Below are 13018 nucleotides of genomic sequence, written 5' to 3'. Positions count from 1 at the left end.
GTTCTGTGAGTTCCAACACCTGACAGGGCAGGACATAGTTAGGAAGAAAAGGAATTTGCATAGGGCTTGACTTCCTTGTGCTTAGCTCTAGTTTTCCTTATTTACAGAAAGCTTATAATAAGTGTATGAGCCAACGTACAACACATGGGCTCACCCTTCGGATAAAGAGTAAACCCCCTTTAGCCGCATATTCTGATCACTTAAAATAGTGCAATGGTTGAGATTCCTCTTGCCTGTATTTACTCGCCTCATAAAATCAGATGCACAGAGCCACGTTTTCCTTTGCGCAGCTACTGAGAACTGACGTGGATATATGCACATGCGTATTAGCTTTCATAATCCATTGGTATAAACTGTCTTACAAGACAATCGTTATACCCTACACCACGGCGCACATAGCACTGTGCGCCACGCGCCTCCCAAAACGACGTCGTTTTGGGGTCGTTTTAGGAGGCGCGGTAGGAAGTTGCTGGGGATTATGTGTATTTGTTCACACAGTTATGTGTATTTGTTCATACAGTTATGTGTATTGGTTCATACAGTTATGTACATTTTTTATACAATTATGTACATTCTTTTTATACAATTATGTACATCCAAATCAGAAAATTTGTGTGTATTATGTTAATAGTTGATGTGTATTATGTTAAAAGTTTATGTTTATTATGTATTATGTTAGATTATGTGTATTCTCTTTTAAAAAGAGTATGTATATTTTGTTATATAATTATGTACATTCATGTATACAATTATGTGTATTCTAGTATAACATTATGTACATTCTTGAACAGCGAGTTTTTTTTTTAAAGAAAAAACTACTGCCATTCACTGGAGTGGAAAATTTCAAAAAAAAATAATAAAACGACGTCGTTTTGCATCTGGGCGTACAGTGCAACGCGCGCCGTGGTGTAGGATATAAATTGCCCTTACAAGAGGGGTTTATGAATGTATAAAGTATATACGCAGGGCCCACTTATTACTTTGCATATGTTGTGCGCTTATCTACATAAAACATATGTATATATGCATTAAATAGACAAATAAATAATAATAATCATAACTAAAGAAATCCACCATTTTTCTATTCATGTTAGGTGTTATTGCCGTCATATCACTATTATTATTATTATTATTATTATTATTATTATTGTTATTGTTATTGTTATTGTTATTGTTATTGTTATTATTATTATTATTATTATTATTATTATTATTATTATTATTGTTATTATTATTATTATTGTTATTATTATTATTATTATTATTATTATTATTAGACTAGAGAATAGTTCAAGATACTTTTCTGAGACACTGACTTCGCGAAATCTCAAGAAAGTGGGGGACTGGATGATGGATAGCATACTAGACCTGGGCCATGTTGACCGGCCCAAGAAAGCGACCGGATCAAGAAAACCCAATAAAGATACACGATCCGAAGCAACTCAAGAGTATGTCAAGGATTGGGTCTTTTATTCCCAATATAATTAGAATTGGACCCGTTATTTCAAGTATAATAGAATTAGGTCTTATTGTGTAACTAAGACTCCCAATATGAGACAGTCTAGAATTCTTATTCTTGGTAGGGCTCTAGGCCCAAAATACGTATAAATAGACCCCTCACATAGAGGAGAGGGGACAACTCTCAGCAATTCACGAGCAATACTCATCAATACAACATTCCTATATTTTCGCCATATATTTCTCCTATATTCTCATTATTATAACGGTAGTGTTGGCCTGCCGTTGACTGTCCAAAAGTCATAAAACCAACAGGTTCGATCCCCGTGAACTGCCCTTATCTAACACATCATTTAACTTTCTTCTTTTTTTATTTATTTTTTTTTTTTTTGAGAGGACATCATCTAACTTTCTAGTTGTTCACAAATTAAAGTAACCATTCGCCGATCGCTTCTTCCGTGAATTGTAAGAGTACGTGTCTAGAGATCGATCATTTCAATGATTTAATACAAATCATTTCCAATGTAATAATTAATTGCAATTAAAACTACATAATAACTAATGGCTTCATGGCCCAATGGATATGGCGTTGGTTTACAGAACTAGAGATTTTGGGTTCGATCCCCGGTGAAGTTGATTTACTATTTAACTAATTAATTAATGGTTCAGCATTAACTCTAGCCTACACTTTCATTAACTATCTATAGTGAACCCAACCTCTAGCCTACACTTTCATTAACTATCTATAGTGAACCCAACCTCTTTTTCAACAAGTTAATACAAATCATTTCCAATGTTATAAGGCCCAATGGATAAATCATTTCCAATGTTAGGTCAAAGTACCTGATAGGTCCTTGTACTGTAGCGTTTTGTTTATTTTAGTCCTTGTATGTTAATTTTGTTCAATTCAATCCCTGTACTTTAAAATTTAGAACAATTAAGGACAAAACTTAACACCGTTTATTTTTTCCGTTAAGTTTGCTCACGTGGCGTTCGATTTGCCATGTCAACTTTTGTGGTGTGACATAAAACAATATTATTTTTGGACAAAATCTGACATGGCAAATCGAACGCCATGTGGACAAACTTAACGAAAAAAATAAACGGTGTTAAGTTTTGTTCTTAATTGTTCTAAATTTTAAAGTACAAGGATTGGATTGAACAAAATTAAGGTACAGGGACTAAAATGAACAAAATACTATAATACAGGGACTTAACATGTACTTTAACCCCAATGTTATAAGGCCCAATGGATAAGGCGCTGGTCTACGAAATCAGAGAGATTCTGGGTTCGATCCCAGTGAAGTCGATTTACTATTTAACTAATTAATGGTTCAGCATTAACTCTAGCCTATACTTTCCTTAACTAAGATAGTGAACCTAACCACTTGGGTTGAGGTTGAAAATAGAGTTAATACAAATCATTCAAATGTTATAATTAATTGCAATTAAAACTACATAATGGCTAAGGACTTCATGGCCTAATGGATAAGGCCTTGGTCTATGAAACTAGAGATTCTGGGTTCAATCCCCAGTGAAATCGATTTATTATTTGGGTTGAGGTCGAAAACCATTCGCCGGGAGATAGTGAACCCAACCACTTGGGTTAAGGTCGAAAACCATTCGCCGATTGCTTCTCCCATGGATTGTAAGAGTGTCATGCACCGACCTCTTTTTCAAACTCCAAAGATGCAGCCTATACTTTCGAGTAGTGAACCTAACCACTTGGGTTGAGGTTGAAAATCAAACCTCTTTTTCAACGAGTTAAAACAAATCATTTCCAATGTTATAATTAATTGCAATTAAAACTACATAACAACTAAGGACTTTATGGCCCAATGGATAAGGCGCTGGTCTATGAAACCAGAGATTCTGGGTTCGATCCCCAGTGAAGTCGATTTATTATTTAACTAATTAATGGTTCAGCATTAACTCTAGCCTATACTTTCCTTAACTAAGATAGTGAATCTAACCACTTGGGTTATTTGTTAATACAAATCAAACTACATGGCCCAATGGATAAGGTGGTTCAGCATTAACTCTAGCCTATACTTTCCTTAACTAAGATAGTGAACCTAACGACTTGGGTTATTTGTTAATACAAATCAAACTACATAACGACTAAGGATTTAATGGCCCAATGGATAAGGTGCTGGTTTACGAAACCAGAGATTCTGGGTTCGATCCCCAGTGAACCCAACCACTTCAGTTAAGGTTGAAAACCATTTGTCGATTGCTTCTCTCATGAATTGTAAGAGTGTCCTGCGTCGACCTCTTTTTCAACGAGTTAATACAAATCATTTCCAATGTTATAATTAATTGTAATTAAAACTACATAATGGCTAAGGACTTCGTGGCCCAATGGATAAGGCGCTGGTCTACGAAACCAGAGATTCTGGGTTTGAACCCCAGTGAAGTCGATTTATTATTTAACTAATTAATAGTTCAGCATTAACTCTAGCTTATACTTTCCTTAAGTAGTGAACCTAACCACTTGGGTTGAGGTTGAAAACCACGCCCGACCTCTTTTTCAACGAGTTAATACAAATCATTTCCAATGTTATAATTAATTGCAATTAAAACTACATAACGGCTAAGGACTTCATGGCCAAATTGATAAAGCGCTGGTCTACGAAACCCGAGATTCTAGGTTTGATCCCTAGTGAAGTCGATTTACTATTTAAACCGCTTTTTACTATTTAACTAATTAATGGTTCAGCATTAACTCTAGCCTATACTTTCCTTAACCCAACCACTTGGGTTGAGGTCAAAAACCATTTGCCGATCGCTTTTCCCATGGATTGTGAGAGTATCTTGCATCGACCTCTTTTCCAACGAGTTAGGACTTCATGGGCCAACGGAACCAGATTGTGAGAGTATCTTGCATCGGTGTCTTTTCCAACGAGTTAGGACTTCATGGGCCAACGGACAAAGTACCTGCTAGGTCCTTGTACTGTAGCATTTTGTTCAATTTAGTCCCTGTACCTTAATTTTTTTCAATTTAATCCCTGTACTTTAAGATTTAGAACAATTAAGGACAATATTTAACACCTTTAACTTTTTCCGTTAAGTTTGTCCACGCGGCGTTGAATTTGCCATGTCAAATTGTGTGATGTGGCATAAAATAATATAATTTGGACCAAAAAGTTGTAAAGACTCGAACCTAGAACCTTTGCTTTATTAGAAGATGAGTTTTACACCACTAAGCCACACACAATATTTAGTTAATATTAGTTATAATTATTTAATAATAGTTCTTATTTTGAAGTACTAAAGAATAAAAAAGGAAAGAAGAAGGGAAGAATTAGAAGGTCGTAAAAAGGTTAAAATGTCTAGGATCGGAAGAAAAATGAAGTGTAGCATATGCCGACAAGAAGGACATAATAGGCTAAGATGTCCAAAAGTGGTAGATCCTTACTATCAAAGGCCTAATATTCAGGTACTACTGTTACATTTCTTCATTTATTCTTTGTTTGTTTGTTTGATTTTGTATTTTTTTTGTTTGTTTTTTTTTACTAATATAACTCGTATTATTATGTGTTTAGAAAACAAAAAAAAAAAAAATGAAGAATGATGCGAGTAGACAGACAAGGCCTGAGCCATCTCACCCTACTCCAGTTCCATGCCAAACTAGTTCATATGAACCTTCACAAAATGCAAATATGCAAGCTGGTTCATTGCACCTTACTCAAGCTGGTTCATTGCACTTTATTCAAGCTGGTTCATCTCATCATACACAAAATGCAACAAGCAGACATTCAAAAAAAATTTCAATTGTTAATGTAAGCAAACAAGTTTTGTCTTTTATATATATATATATATATATATATATATATATATATATATATATATATATATATTACAGTACTAATTCACTTTTTATTTAGCACATAGAACTAATTTTCTTTTTCATAAAACTAGCCAAGAAAATCTAATAAATACGTAGTTGCAACATCTAATACTGAACGATATATTTCACTTGGTAAACTACAGGTGAGTGACAATTTTAATTTTCCAACCAAAGTAAATGTGTTCATAAGTTTTTATAACTTAACATTTTCTTTGCTTGTGATATAGGAAATACAGCGTGAAAAAGCTAAGGACAAACTACAATCTTTAATTCGTGCAAGAGATTCTACACCGTTTCCAACCCAAGAAAGCATCAATTACTCATTGGATTCATGAATTATTTTTATTATTGTGTATTAGTGCTTAATATGGTTTGGGTACATGTGTTTTTAGACAATCAAAAATTTGGTGGCTTGTATAAAATTAGTACATTGTGATGTTATTTAAGATGTTATGTGATGAATGAATATTTGTCTTACTATTTAAGATGTTATGTTAAACAGTCATTTTTAGCCCATAAATTGTTTAAAAGGTCATGATTTTATTATTATTATTACAAATTTTAACTATTACATATTTTACTATTATTAAAAATTTTAACTAATATGTAACAAGGTTAATATGTAGCTTAGTGGTAGAGCTTTCATTCTTTAACTTAGAGGTCATAGGTTTGAAACTTTACTCTTTTTTGGTTTGAAAAAAATATTGTTTTATGCCTAAGTATTGTCCTTAATTGTTTTAAATCTTAAAGTACAGAGATTAAATTGAACAAAATTAAGGTACAGGGACTAAATTGAACAAAATGTTACAGTACAAGAACCTACCAAGTACTTTGACCTGGGCCAACGAAACCAGAGACTCTGGATTCATTCCCCAGTGAAGTCAAGTCCACCTACTTTGGTTGAGGTTGAAAGCCAATCGCTTCTCTCATGGATTATCTTGCGTTGACCTCTTATTCAATTCTGTTGAAATTTATTTCCTATTTGTATATATTAACTTCATAAGTTTTTTTTTTATAGTGATGGTATATATAAACATTTTAACTCAAATTTTGCGATAATTAAAAGAAAATTTAATATTTCATTTTCTTTTATTTTATGAATTCAACAAAACGAAGTAATTTATTTTCAATTATATATAATTACTAGTTTTACATGCGCATTGCGTAAATGAGTTAATGTCTAATGTTTATAATTAAATAAATATTTAAAAGTATATCAATGCAAGATTATATATGAGAAATTCATACATAAATAATTTAATGTCGGATTTGTTTATTTAAATATGTAACTCATAGTATATGAATATAATGTAATATAGGAGATTCATTATAATTGTTACTAAAAAAATTTTAAAATAGTAACCAAGTATTTTTTGTTGCAAAGGGTTCTAATATATTTAATAAATGTACAAATTTAAGGAATTTAGATGTAGTAAAATTTTAAAATTTTTAATTATAATGTAACCCAAAGATATTAGACGTACGATTGGTAAATATGATGTAACCCAAATATCAAAATGCTAAAGAAAGTGTTTGGTTATTCAACAATTTGAAACAACAATTTGTTCCAAACTACTGAAAATACAAACATTGCAATTTACAATATTTTCACTTAGCATTTTTGAAAATGATTTCTCCAAAACACCTCTATATATTAAAAAAAAAAATTACTGTAAAACCATTCCTACTCATCGAATAACAAGAGTTAGTTTCGCTGGCTCACTGCTTGCCCATCAACGGATGGGCAAGCTTAATTTTTAAATTGGAGCCTTAAGGCTCCTTTTATAGGAGCCTCAAGGCTCTCATGCCACATTTCCCACCGATGTGGGAAAAATAGCAAAACTAAGGGGAGCCGAAGGTTCGGCTCCCATATGTTTTTTTTTTTAATTTTATTTCTTTTATTAAATTATTTTTTTTATATTTTTATTTTTTTAAAAAAAAACAATTATTATTATTATTATTATTATTATTATTATTATTATTATTATTATTATTATTATTATTATTATTATTATTATTATTATTATTATTATTATTATTATTATTATTATATACCCTTAGGTCATTTACATGTTAAACTAAACAGCTAATTTTTTAAATATTTTTTTATCCACCGTTGATATAATTCGCTGGTCAAATCCGCTAATATAATTTGCTAACGCTAACCACTAGCTGTTGATTGTCAAACAAGGACATTACGAGGTAGTTTCCCGCTTCAATTTGTTGTTCGATTTGAATACTCTCTTTGCCAACAAATCCTCATGTAGTTAATATGATTGACTTTATTAATTATATATTTTTTAATTTTTTTCATGGTATTAATAAAATACTTGGTAAATAAATATATAACATTATTTTGTATTATAGTGCACAAAAAAGATAATAGACAATGTAGTGAATATAATCAATTGATGAATTTGAATTTAAAGAATTTTTACATTGGAGAAAAATAAAGACAATATAAGTAATGAAATTATTTCTCTTAATTAATTTATTGATAATGAATTTTTTTTTTTAAATAAAGACATTGTAGGGACAAATTTAGCAAATATAATCAATTGATGAATTTGAATATAAAGAATTGTTATATTGGAGAAAAATAAAGACAATATAACTAATGAAATTATTTCTCTTATTTAATTTATTGATAATGAATATTTTTTTTTAATAAAGGCATTGTAGACACATAATTCTAAATTAAAGAAATGTATATGTATTATTTTTTGTTGTAGCTACTAAATTATTATAATTTAATATAAGTAAAATAGAATATTAATTATGCCAACTTTGATTGGGATGTGGTTCGAACCTAAGAGCTTTCTTATTGAAATCAATGAGTAAGTTAACGGTGAATTAACAAAAATTAACGAAAAAGATAATATTTAACGGAAAAGTTAACGGATAATCATATAATTAAGGATAAATTAGAAAATCTCATGGAAAAATTAATATATGATAAATCTGAGCCATTCATTTGATTAAAAAATTTGACCGTCATTTTTTCTACCTATTATAGGCCTAACTCCTCTTTCGCTCTTATTAGTGTATATATATATATATATATATATATATATATATATATATATATATATATATATATATATATATATATATATATATATAGTAAATAGTAGATATATTTGATAGTGTAAATTGTTGAATGTTGAATATAATTGATGATGATTTCAATTATTTAAAATATTATACGAATACTTTGTTAGAATAAAATCTAAACTATAATAAAGCTATATGGTTTGGGAAGTAATTAATGTTACTTCCCAAACCATATAGTTAAGATTAATGTTACAATTAATTACCAACAGTATTATTATTACTAGCTATAAATATAAAATAGCCACAACATCTTTTACTATAAAAAAAATTAAAAAAAAATAAAAAATAAAAAAAGCACAACATTTGAAAAATAAAATAGCTATTTTTTTCTCGCCCATAACAAAGGATTACCTTTATTGAATTAATGGAGTTATTAAATGTTATGATATTAGGATTAAGGATTCCAATTTCCGATAAATAGAAAATATGAAACGATGCAATACCAATTAAATCTCTGACTTTACAATGAAAGTTTATTTGATATGCTTTTGTTATTTATGGTACTTCTTGGGATTACAATATTAATTAAATTTTCGATGAAAGCCTATTCGATATCTGAAACAGTGCAATTAATGCAAGTCTCTACATATAATTTTTCTCCCTCTCAAATGCTTCAAAGAAATGGCAGAAGCAAGAAGGGATGAAGAAAGCAAATGCTGCGGGCCGTGGATCAATTATTGGATTTCAGAATAACAAAATAATCATTTGAGCCATAAATAAAAATTTAAATATATATAAATGTATATATCGTATGGGTCTTTAATGTTTTTTCTGGATTTCTAAACTTAGGACTTTTAAAAGAAAAACAAAATATATTTGAATGATCTCCACAAAAAGTGGTCTTGGACTTATAGAATGACATTTGGGTTTATGGAATGACATGTGCATAAAGAATATATTATATAATCATATAAAAGAATGTGTTCAATTAGAGTTTAAATTTACTCATACAAAATTTGAAATTTACTTTCTAAATGTAATTATCTTAGTTATTATTCGTATTGTGAAAATTATAATATAGATGAAATACAATTAAGAATAAATCAATGTAATTATGTAAATTCTCTCTATAAGTTTATTTGAATATGTACATAATTAGAGATTATATTAACCATACAAAATTTTAATTGTAATTTTGTATTCTATAAAAATAATAAATACTTGACCAATGGAAGCTCAAAAATATTATTATAATAAATAATTTAAAATATTTTTATTTTTTCTATTTTTTTATTTATATTTATAATAACATAATTTTTTCCCCATGCATCGCGCGGGTAATAATTATTAAATAACAAAAATTTTATATATAAATAAACCTCATATAGGGTATATTTTTATAACATATTTCCCGTGCATCGCACGGGACAAATACTAGTATGATAAATAGATATAAAATTTTAAACAAATTAACAATCTAATTAGGAATTGTATGTGAAATTATTGTAAATATATATACTTAGTGGACATTATTATGTAACGGACGTAACGGTCCGGTAATTAAGCATACCATTATTGTATCCGTTATACTTGTATTGTATATATACTTACATATGTTGTATTGTTTGGTAGCTAATGAAATGGAGATTACCCCCTATACTATTGTCTATCATTCTCCCTTCTCTCTTTACACCTTACTTGCAATGTTAATCAGTTCATCGGTTAGGAGTTAATGGCCACGGGCATCTCACTTTACAACATGTTATCCGCCTTCGATCTGCGTCCCGGGTGGTCGAGCTCGGTTGGAGAAGGCAGGCGGCGGCGCTTTGGCGGAGGACAAGAAGCGACGACGCTCCTCCGCGCGGTTGTCGCTACCGTTCACGATCTTGCGGCTCAGGGAGGCTGTGGAGACGGTGGATCCCGCCCACGTTTTCTGTCCCCGATCTGCTCCGATCTGTGTTCTGGGGACGGTGGCGCTATTCTCTCTGTCTTTGCCCTTATCTGGCTGCGAAGCTCCGGCGACGGGTGTAGCAGCTAGGTTTTGATGGAGTTGACTGATGAGGCTTTTTGAGATGGAATTGTGTTGGGTCGGGTCTGGCCCAATTCTGCCAGACCTGGTCCACTATAAAAATTTAAAAAAAAAATGTTAGGCCTATTTTGTTGGACCATCTTTATTACAATGGACTAAAATCATATACATGTTTTATTTGGGCTTGATTTATTCTGATTTATATGTTTAAATTGTTTTGGGCCAGCAATTTGTTTCTTTAAAAGCATTGAGAACTATATTGCGTTCAAATTGCCATTCAATTTATTGTTGAATATGTTTATATATTAAATTGCTATTTTGTGCAATTTATTTTGGATAATATGATGAATTCATATGCATATTCTATCCATGGTTACAATAGGCTCTAGTCGGGCGGTAGAGTAGCGCCTAGCGCCTAGACGGCCTAAGCGGCCTAGGCAGTCGCCTAGGCGGCTAACTGAAAAAAAAAAAGAAAAACAGTGCACGTGTGTAGGTGCATATATATATATATATATATATATATATATATATATATATATATATATATATATATATATATATATATATATATATATATATATATATATATATATATATATATATATATATATATATATACATACACATGTATGTATATATATATATATATATATATATATATATAGAGAGCAAGGCCGAGTCGGCCGGGTTAACTCGGCTAACTCGACAGAAATTGACGAGTTAACTCGGTGTAATCGATAGGCGCTAGGCGGCTGAATTAGGCGCTAGGCGGGAGCCTAGGGAGAAAATCGCCACGGTTTAGGGGCGCCTAGGCGATTACTCGGTGCCTAGGCGGGATTTTTACAACCCTGATTCTATCTTATTAGCATAATATATAGTTTTATTATTATGCGAATTATTCTTTAGAGGTGGACCTTCGTTTTTAGCTAGCCTTAGTATATATAGATTTTTTGAAAAATCTCGATCTTGGCTGCTATCACCAAGTGTGAATCCACCGAGCTTGTTTTCAATGGGAGCAATTACTCAGAAGTCCACGAGCGATGAGGCCTTGAAAGCTAAAAGCCCTAATTTTTTTTTTTTTTCCCTAGCCACCATCTGAAAAATGAATACCTTTCTGAAAAAGGACCGCTATGCCTTATTGAAATCCATGGAGGATAGTTTTAACTAGCAAATATCCCTAGCCCTTCCTCAGACACAATATTACAGCCTTAACTTGAGTTTTCAAGATTTTAAAGTCAGTGACGGATTATAATTTGGGGCTATTACCCAATTTAACTCTGCACTAGTGCCCGAAGCACACAATGTTGCTCAGTCATGCAACGCCAAGAGGTGCTGAGGAAGAGGTTGCGCTATGAATCAAGGCAAAGGTGGCAACAATAACTCTCGAAATCAGAATAAACAACGAAGTGATCCATCTCGAAAACCACATTCATATGATCATAAATCTGGCCCAGCAACAAATATGCTTCAATTGTTGGTGAAAAAGACACTGATCACGTGCGTGTCACACCCCGAAGCATTTTGTTGAAACCTACATGAACATCACAATGTTGAATCCAACCAAGTTGCCTTGCCTGAAGCAAATGCTCTTGTTGGTCATATTGATGACCTACTTTTTCATTCAACATATTTTCAGTGATGTTTTATTTTGGAAGATCTTTATACAAATATCTAACTTCTTCCTGCAATTATTGATAAGGTTTCCTTTGTGGGTTCGGGTAGAGCTTCACTTTTACTCCTTCAATTTTTTTTATAAATTGAAATGCCTTCATCCGATCAAATATCATACTTTGATCAAATATCATTCATCTGATGAGTAGACATATGTTACTCATTCTTCATAATCTAAAAAGACGGATATGATCTAGCATCTTATGGATAATAATGCCTAATTTTCGGATTATCCTATGAACTTCGTCCATTTTTCGACGATTATTATATGACATTAAGCATTAAGGCGGAGTATCAAGTACCTTATGCTCATACCCAAATGGTTTAGCTAATTAATAAAGTTATGACTTATTACTAAACCATTATTTTTCAAAATTTCAATGTGCCGGATACTTGGTGGGGAAATGCAATATTTATGCTAAAAATTTCGGCACACTGCATATCCTTATTCCCTCTTACACCTAATACGTGGTTTTCAAACAAACATTTTCCAAATCTGCGTTTCTATTCTTATGAATGCAGTCCAATCTATTACATAACCACCATAGCGTATCCATCTAAACCTCCATCTATTATCTCCAATATTTAAAGCCCCTGAGAGAGACGCGATGGATACGCTGACTGCATGAAGATCGGTTCACGGCATTAGGGGGGAGATATGATCAAAATTGAAATGGAATGCCGAGAAATTTCATGAAATGATCTTCAAAAATTAAATCCACCTACCAATTAGACTGAACTGGAAGTTCAGAAAGAAATCAAACATATCTGCCAAATAATCTATTTCATAAAAAGAGTGACTAGGTCCCATACATATTCCCCAAAATTGGACCATAGATATCTATCAATACTCCTTGATGCCAGAAGTGCGGGAGATTCATTTGGATAGAAAAATAAAGAATCCACAAACAACTAGATCTAGTAAAGTTTTTTTGCCACTCTTGAAAATCTTAGAG

At 31.5% G+C, this 13018-nt stretch overlaps 3 non-coding genes across 3 annotated transcripts; all 3 read left to right on the top strand.

Annotated features, from left to right (window-relative positions):
* The first annotated feature begins 3282 nt into the window (after nucleotides 1-3282).
* TRNAH-AUG lies at nucleotides 3283-3355 on the top strand. Its single transcript has one exon. It is a non-coding gene; the product is annotated as a tRNA-His (tRNA).
* A 229-nt stretch (nucleotides 3356-3584) lies between these two features.
* On the top strand, nucleotides 3585-3657 carry TRNAR-ACG. Its single transcript has one exon. It is a non-coding gene; the product is annotated as a tRNA-Arg (tRNA).
* A 148-nt stretch (nucleotides 3658-3805) lies between these two features.
* Nucleotides 3806-3878, top strand: TRNAR-ACG. Its single transcript has one exon. It is a non-coding gene; the product is annotated as a tRNA-Arg (tRNA).
* Nucleotides 3879-13018: the final 9140 nt, after the last annotated feature.

Source organism: Ipomoea nil, unplaced genomic scaffold (assembly GCF_001879475.1).
Source record: "Ipomoea nil cultivar Tokyo-kokei standard unplaced genomic scaffold, Asagao_1.1 scaffold3030, whole genome shotgun sequence".
In the NCBI taxonomy this organism is placed as follows: Eukaryota; Viridiplantae; Streptophyta; class Magnoliopsida; order Solanales; family Convolvulaceae; genus Ipomoea; species Ipomoea nil.
Note: the sequence above shows the minus strand (reverse complement) of the source record. Positions and strands in the feature narration are given on the sequence as shown.